Source organism: Globicephala melas, chromosome 15, assembly GCF_963455315.2.
Source record: "Globicephala melas chromosome 15, mGloMel1.2, whole genome shotgun sequence".
Taxonomy (NCBI): Eukaryota; Metazoa; Chordata; class Mammalia; order Artiodactyla; family Delphinidae; genus Globicephala; species Globicephala melas.
The window spans coordinates 857,913-866,576 of NC_083328.1; the positions used below are offsets into that span (position 1 = coordinate 857,913).

Consider the following 8,664-nt stretch of genomic DNA (forward strand, 5'->3'; position numbering starts at 1 on the left):
GGCAGCAACTCTCAAAGAGAGGGGAAGACCCCCAGCCTGCACGACCCACCTCTTACTTCCCACTGTTGGCCCCTAAACAAAGGGACAGAGCAACGGAAGGTCTTCCCAAGCGGCTGTGAGCCCCCAAGAATCTTGTTCATCTCTGTGTCCCAGCACTTGACACAGGACCTTGCACACAGTAGGTGCTTAATAAATGCTTGTTGGATGAATGAATGGACAGATGTTTGGTCCAGTGAAACTGGACTGAGTCTCTTACTCTTAAGGAGACGAACAAGTCCTCACTTTGCTAAATACAAGGAGAACGTGGCTGGCTGGCACCCTGCTATGGGCACCTGCTGTCCACCAGAATCTCAGGGGGAATCCAGGAGGGCTTCCCGGAGGACGCGACACCTGAGACCACTCTTTGAAGCACAGGTTTGCCCTGCCTGAGATGAGGAAAGGGAGTGAGGTGGTGGGCGACGAGACTGGCAAGGGGAAGCAGGGGCTGCCCAGCGCCCCCATGACGCCCCACACTGGCAGATGCCACACCCCACGTTGCAGTCCTCACCCTCCCACAGGCCCCATCCTCAAAACCCTGGAGGGTCACCTTTGTGTACAGCGAACAGGGGCCTCTGGGAGACAGAGGGCTGTGAGTGTGGGCAGGGGGCCTCTGGGCCTCCCGCCAGTCACCCTAGATGGGGCTGCTCTCCTGCGTGACCCTGAGCTTGGATGTCCCCAAGCTCCCCTGCGACCTCGGGTGACCCCTCTCCCAGCTCTGGGCCTCAGCTCACCGCCCCCCTGCCCCCAGGCCCCATCAACACAGGTCACACCTACACCCTGGTCACTTCCCCCAGCTCAACCTCTCCACCCCCAGCAGGTTTGCCCTCACTGCCCTCCTTGCCCCCAGGCCTGCAGCCTCCGTCCACCCGGAACACAGCATCAGGTGGGCGGGAGACGGCATCCCGGCTCCTCCGCAGAGTCTGTTTGTTTTCATAACCAATTCAATATTTAAGACGCGGCGAGCCGCTGACTGAGCTCGCGGGCTCCCCCTTCCTTTGTCTCCACTCCCCTCCGCCCCTGCACCTCCTGACAAACCTAGCGGTTCTGATGGAAAATTCATTAGTGGTCGGCCGCCCCCCCTCCCCCCCCCCCGCCCTCCCGCGTTCCCAGGCAGCTCCGCGCCTGATGTGTCAGCCTCTCCATCCTGATTATCTAGAGACGCCAATTTCAAAGAGACATCTTAATAGTGATGTCAACGAATTAATTAGATGTGTTAATGAGCTAAAAGCAACCCAAATTAAATTAATGCAGTAATAAGCGCAGACAGCAAAATTAGCTCCAATTTCTCTAAATGATTCTGAACTGTACACAACACCTCATCTCGCTAGAACATTACCATCCCCCAAAGCTAATCAAGAACCCGGCGCAATTAACTGCGTAATTACAAACAGGCGCGTGCACGGGCAGGCGCACACGCACACACATGCGTACGCGCGCACACACACACGCGCGCGCGCGCGCGGAGGATTCCGCCTGGGCCGGCCTGGGGGTGGTGAGGGCTGTAGATCCCCCCCAAATAGCCCAGGTCACCATCCCCACCCCCATCCTTCATGGATCTGGGAGGCTCAGCCTTTCCAACGCGGAGGTGAGTGCTGTGGACAGTGTCAGGTGTCTGGACCAGGCCAGGCAGGGAGAAGGGACAGCTGGAGGGCTCCCCCAGCGCCCCTGGGCATCTGCCTGGTGGTGGGGGGGGGGTTGGCCAAGGTGGAGGAGGGGCAGGGGAGGGAGGGAAGAGGGAGGAGGGGGCCGTGTCGGAGGCAGAGGAGCAGGGGAGGGGCAGCACGAGCTGAGTTGTTTATTGCTTGCATCAGAATCTGAGTTGCAACTATAAAGCTAATTGTCCAGCCCGGCTGATTTCCCACCGGGCAGGAAGAGCTGCTAATAGCTTCCAAGCCGCTCAGGTACCTGATTAGCTGTAATTGCTGCTGGATACGGGAGAGGGGTGAGGACAGAAGTGGAGAAGGCGGCAGGGAGGGGGAGACAGGGTGTGGGTGCGGAGTGAGGCCAGATGGAGGGCGGGGCCGGGTGGGAGGGGCCAGGCAGGTGCAGGGGGAGGGCCGTGGCCAGAGGAGGTGAGGGAAGAGGCAGAGGTGACTTGGGAAGGGCCGGCCCCCCAGCAGCCTCTCTGAGGACCACCCCCATGCACACACCACGTGTGGGCCCAGGACCCAGAGCGGGGGATCGGAGCAGGCCCAGAGCTGTACACAGTCGGTGCCAACAGGCGGGGGCTGGAGCAGCTGCCCCCACGGGCACGGGCTGGCAGGCGGCTCAAGCAGGACCCCCACCCATCTCCCACCCTCCCGCCTTTTAGAAGGGGGAGTTCAGTCTCCTTAGCCAGGGAGCTTCTTGTTCATTTCTGACCGACCTGGGGAACAGCGAAGAGCTGATTGATTAGCCCCGCCCATCACCGCCCAGCTCCCCCCACCCCGGCACCCCGCCCCCTGGAGAATGGCTCTCCCCAGAGCAGGGCAGCGGCGGGGTCCCCAGGAGGACCGCACATAGGGGTCGGGGCAGGGGGCCGAGAAGCCCTATTGGCCTACAGGCCGCCTCTTCCCCGGGCAGGAACCCTCCTCTCCCTCCCGCCCTGTCCTTCCCTCCTCATTTCCTGGGTGTTTTTCGCTCACGCATTTGTTTGTTTTTCAGCTTATTGATTCACTTAAAATATTTTCATCTTGCTCCAAACTAGAAGGAAGGTGACATCACCTCATTAACCCCCCGGCGGCCACAAACTGCGCCCCCCCGTGGTGGCACCCCCCCCCCGGGGGACCAAGGTGACTGTCACTCCCCTGCCCTGGCTGAGCCCCTGACATGCGCACTGTTGATGGAGCGCCCTAGGGGAGCCTGCGCACCTGAGGGCAGAGGACAGGCCCCGGGAGGTGGCTTCTGGGGGAGGGTGTGGGTTAGTGGGGTGCCAGGCATGCATGGCAGGACAATGGGGGGCTGCCGGGGCTCCTCATGAGTCCCAGAGCCAGGCCTCACCCCCTTGGCCTCCGCTTTCAAACCTGCAAAATGGGGGCATCACAGCCGTGCTTTCCAGGAGCAAAAAGGCTCAGGGTCTTCAGGGCCAGAAGACACGGCTGCCACCCGAGGCCACCCGGGCCACATGTCCGCGGATGAGGCGTTGCGAAGCACTCATGAGGGCAGGTGGGTCCGTGCCCACCTGGCGTCGGAGTGTGTGGCCCCCACGGGTCCAAATTCCCAGCTGGGGCCTCGCTCCATTCTACAGGTGGGGAGAGTGAGGCTGGGGGCCGGGTGGGTATTGCTCAAGGTCACACGGGCCCTCGGCACGTCCCCCTCCAGGGCTGAGTGGTCACCTTTGGCGGTTGTTTGAGGATTTTATTTCCCAGCAGCAAGAAAGGATTGTTTTGCTCGGCAAGAGTTCCAATGCGTTTTCCCCTCTCTGGGCAGGGGTGAGTCCCAGAGCCCGCCCCGGGGTGAGGACATCAGGGGTGGGAGGGGCTGTGGGCAGGTGATGGAGAAGGGGCGGGGCCACATATCGGCCAGTCAGGTGGCTGGAAGTGGCAGCCGCATGGCCACGCTTTAGCCTCCATCCTCTGACACGGGCAAGTGGGCTGGGGGCTTCTGTGGACGGGGAGAGTCCTGTCGCATCGCCCAGGTGCAGACAGGTGCATGTGTGGGCCGGCCGGCGGGCCTCGGGGAGCCTGGCGTTGGCGTGTCGGTCACACACCTGGAGGCCGCCCAGGCTCCCACAGCCCACGCCAATTAGGAACTCACTTTACATTATTTTAATTTGTCTCTGGGGCCCTGGAAGGAAAGTCATGCGATTATTATTATTATTATATTTTGGCTGGAAATTGCAGCCACCGTTATATAAATTACATATAGTTGAATCCACCAGTTTCTTTTAAACCACCATGTTTTCCCCTCCCCAGCAACGGGCAGCTTCTCCTCACCACTCGCCTCCGTGCCCCTGGTGAGAACTTTCTGGCCCTGGGAGGAGGGGGGAGGCCTGCAGACCACCCGACCGCCTCACCCACAGGGGACAGGGGGCTTTGAAATCCAGCCCTTGTGGGTCTGCCCCTGCGGCACCACTGCTCGCTGTGTGACCTCGAGCTAGGTGCCTACCCTCTCTGAGCCTCAGTTTTCTCATCTGTGACAGCCTCTGCCTCAGAGGGCTGGCGTGAGGTTTAAAGGCAATAATGTCTAGAACGCCCTCGGGGTGGTGCCCACGGGCAGGATCCTGCTGGGAGAACTCGGTGTCCAGCCACCCAGCCCGCAGCACGGGCACCTATTACTGGGGTCTGTTTTATCAGGCGTGGGGGACACACAGACTCAGAAATGATTGTCCTGAAAGAAGAAGTTCGTGTTATGATCACAGAGTCCCCTGGAAACAAGAGGCCGCACACAGAGGGCCACGCCAGGAAGCTCCAGGGTCAGGCAGGAGGCAGAGGCAAGGGCACTTCGGGCCAGGGGCTGTGTCCCGGGTTGTCGGGGAGCTGCCCGGAGATGAGGGCAGGTGGACCGTGGCCGGGAGGGTGCCACCCTGTGGGGAAGGGGGTGGGGCAGGCTCTGCATTAGGTGTTTGCATCTGAAAACACACTCTGGCCGGTGAGTCCTAACAGTGTCTAGGACTTGGCTGACCCCGGGGAGGGCTTAGCAAGGCCCCGATGTCAGCGCACCAAACATACAGAAAATAAGAAAACACAGTTAGCACGATGGCATGAAAGTGATGCCAGTGACTGATCCCTCTGTGAGGGCTGAGAGAGGAGGCTGCCCCAGAGCACAGGCGGGCACGCCGGGGCCCGGGGGAAGCCACGTGCTTCAGGCCACCCAGGGAACGGGGCAGGGCCCGGCGAAGACCAGCCTGGGGTGGCCTCAACCTCCTTGGGCTTCGGGCTGTTGGGAGAGAGACGGGGGAGCCTGCTGGTGGGTTGGATGTGGGTGGACGCAGGCCGTGTTGGTCTGCGTCAGGGTCCCACGAGGCCGTATCTGTGGCACACGGGTGCATAGCCAGGGCTCCATGAGCACTCATTCTCTGGGTGACCTTGGACAAGCCCCTGCCCCCTCCAGCCCTGTCTCCCTGTCCACACTGCGGGGGATGCCATGTTGGGTCAGGGGCTAGTCTCTCAGATGGCATGTGCCCCTCACCCTGGCACCCTTGCTTCTGGGAACGTATCCCACGATGCTCTCGGACACGGGGCCCAGGTGGTGCCCCAGCTGATCCCCGCACACCCCGTCTGGCGGTAACCGCCTGGAAACGACTCACAGAGGGGCTGGTGGGCTGGGGCTACAGACAGGACCCTGTGCCGGCCGGCAAGACGCAGGACGGACGCTGTCACCGTGGGGAAAGGGGGAGGTCAGCTTTATTCCTCATACAACCACAGGGTGCTTCTGGGTACAAGAGACCGCGGGCGGGCCTGGGATCCGCAGCGAAAGGGAAACTTACTTGTCAGCCCGTCCCTTCTGTGCCCGAGATTGTTTTTCACCATGTACCTGTGTTACTTTCTTTTTAAAGAAATTTCAAGCACTTCTAAGTGTACATCCAAGAAAATTGAGAACATTTGTCCATGCAAAGATCTGCACACGGGTGTTCAAAGAAGTGTGACTTACAATAGCCAAAAGGTGGAGACAGCGCAAACGCCCATCACAGGATGAGTGGGTAAACAAATGTGGTCCATCGACACCGGGGAATGTGATTCAGCCTCAGAAAGGAAGGAAGCACTGACCCCGCTACAACATGGATGAACCGTGAAGACGCATACACAAAAGTGAAAGAAGCCAACACAAAAGGACACATAACGCCACTTACCAAAAAAGTGTCCAGGGCTTCCCTGGTGGCGCAGTGGTTGAGAGTCCGCCTGCCGATGCAGGGGACATGGGTTCGTGCCCGGGTCCGGGAAGATCCCACATGCCGTGGAGCGGCTGGGCCCGTGAGCCATGGCCGCTGGGCCTGCGCGTCCGGAGCCTGTGCTCCGCAACGGGAGGGGCCACAGCAGTGAGAGGACCGCGTACCGCAAAAAAAGAAAAAAAAGAAGTGTCCAGAATAAGCAAATCTACGTAAACAGAGAGGGCTGGGGGCTGGGGAGGAAGGGGAGCGGGGCTTCTTTCGGGGGGGCTGTGACGGTGTTCTGGGGTCAGGTGGTGATGGCCACACTGCTGTGTGCGCACTGAAAACGCTGAACTATACGCTTTAGAGAAGAGGGTTGTACCGTACAGTGTGTGAGTTTCCCAGGGCTGCTGTAACAAGCACCGCAAACTAGGTGACCTGAAACCACAGGTGCTGGAGGCCAGAAGCCTGAGCTCAAGGTGTCGGCAGGGCCAGCCTCCCTCCACACACTCGAGGGGAGGGTCCCGACTTGCCTGCTTGCCTCCTGGGGGGCAGGGGGCATCCTCGGCTAGTGGCCGCATGGCTCCAATCTCTGCCTGTGTGTTCCCGTGGCTTCCCCGCTTCCTGGAAGGACACCAGTCACCGTGTTTTAGGGCCCACCCTAAAGACCTCATCTCAGCTGGATTACCTCTGCAAAGACCTTATTTCCAGGCAAGGTCCCATTTACAGGTACTGGAGGTTAGGACTTCAGCATGTCTTTCAGGGGTCACAGTTCACCCCACCACGTGATTTGTATCTCAATAAAGCTGTTATTTCTTCTAGAAAGTTTTAAACAATAGAATATAAAAAGAGAGAGAAGAAATATATCCCAGTGTAGGGGCACGGAGCCTGAATCAGTGGGGAGGTGACCTCACAGGGCAGACGGGACACCCCGCCAGGGAGACCTCTGCCACCCTGGGCTCTGTGATAATCTCTTGAATAACTTTCCTGAGAACAGCAGCAGTGATAACCGCATCCCTGGCCTGCGTCTTGGTCCCGCCTCCTCCTCTGCCCTGAATCACCAGGCCTTCCTCTAAGGTCCGCCCCTGCCCTGCCCTTGAGCTCTGGCCCCACCCACCCCTCCTGGCTCTTCCCTCCCCTCCCCCCCCCGCAGGCCTGTCAGGCGCCTATGTCCCCAACTTGTAAAGTAACAACCTGTCACACGCACAACCTCTTTGCACCCAAAATGTTCTCTGATCTGTGTAAACTGCAATTGAAGCTGCAGCACTTGATATTAATATCTTTTGTTTGTGTGTCAGGTTCTGCAGAATCTAATTAAGGCGTGTTCTCTGCGTATCCGGGGTGTTGGAACAAGTCCATGGAGTAGACAATGCAAGCTGTTGACCTGCAAGATAAACTGTGCTTGCGGAGGATTTGGGGGTGGCGGGCAGGGGGCACACGGCTGTTCTTTTCTGCTGGGGCACCAGCCTCCCTGCCTACGGGTCACCCCTGTGTGTGGGTGGCAGAGGCATCTTCACTGGGGGGCGTTTATCACAGCAGCGGTTTTCTGTGTGTACTTCTGTGTATACACACGTGCACATGCACAGGTGCACGCGCATATGGGAGCTAGGCCTCCCTGGCCGGGCAACTCCTATCTCAACAGCCCTCTCCCTGCGGTGTCTGCGAGGTGCGAGTACTGACCCATTACACAGATGGGGAAGCCGAGGCCTGTGATGCATGTGTTCGGGTGGGAGCTCGGCTGACTGAGCAGCCACTGGTGCCAGAGCAAACCCACGTCTGGGAGGGCTGGGCCTGGGCTTGGACCAGGTCAGGTGAAGACACCCAGCCCACCCTCCAGCACAGGCCCAGGTGAAACTGTCATCCCTCCTGGACAGACGGGGAAACCGAGGCCCAGAGAGGGCAGGGGCTTGCCCATGACACACAGCAAGCTGGTGGCAGAGCTGGGCCCTTCCTGACCGTGCGGCCCACAGCCTGGAGGCTGAACATAAGTGTCCATCAGTTCGAGGGCAGCTTTGGGACCCCTGGACCTGAGGCCCTGACCCCATGTGCGGTGACCTTGGCCAGCGCCCGGCCCACTGCGACTTCAGTTACCCCTCAAGGGGTAGGAAGGGGTGAGGAGAGCATCACAGCAACGCGGCCTGCCCGCCAGCCTGCCCAGGCGGCGCCCAGCGGGGGTGAGTGCTTGGAGCTGCCGTCATCACTGCTCCTGTCCCAGCTCAGGACCTGCCTGCCCGCCGGTGCGCCAGATAGAGTTGTTCGCACCAGGTTGGGGTGGGGGGCATTCTTTGGGCTTTCCTCTCCCCGTCTGCAAGATGTACAGGGGATCCCAGACTCTGAGTGCCCCGAACAGAGAAAACCAGAGGCCAGGTCTGCTGAAGTCCGGGGGGGAAAGACTCCAGGACCCGGGATGCAGGTGGAGGAGGCCACCCCGACGGGGCACACGGTGAGGACAAAGGCCTGCAGACAGCCTGAGCTCGGGATTCAGGCCAGAGCAGGTGTTTGGGTGAGAAAACCAGTGTGACCGTGCGCTGCGCGGGTCTGCGCCCGTGTGTGCATGTGTGTAATGCATGGACAGGCACGCGGCTTACGTGTGCATGCAATCGGGTGCACGCAGCACCCGTGTACCTCGTGTCCGGCCGTGCACGAGGAATACCTGCGTCGCGGACCCGGCAGGGCCTCGCCGCCCGCGTCCCTTAGGAAACGCCGCAGCGCCACCTGCCGGCCGCGCTCCGGCCCGCACAGAGGGCGCGAGGCCCCGCCCACCCGAGGCCCCGCCCCCACCAGGCCACACCTCCCGGTGTCCCGCCCCTGGGGACGAGGCTCAGGAGGCGGCTCTG

General features: G+C 60.5%; 1 long non-coding RNA gene across 1 annotated transcript; it reads left to right on the top strand.

Annotated features, from left to right (window-relative positions):
- Window positions 1–1,497: 1,497 nt before the first annotated feature.
- On the top strand, window positions 1,498–5,802 carry LOC132593519 (uncharacterized). The gene is made up of 2 exons (XR_009559118.1): window positions 1,498–1,624; window positions 5,516–5,802. It is a non-coding gene; the product is annotated as an uncharacterized lncRNA (long non-coding RNA).
- The last annotated feature ends 2,862 nt before the right edge of the window (window positions 5,803–8,664 follow it).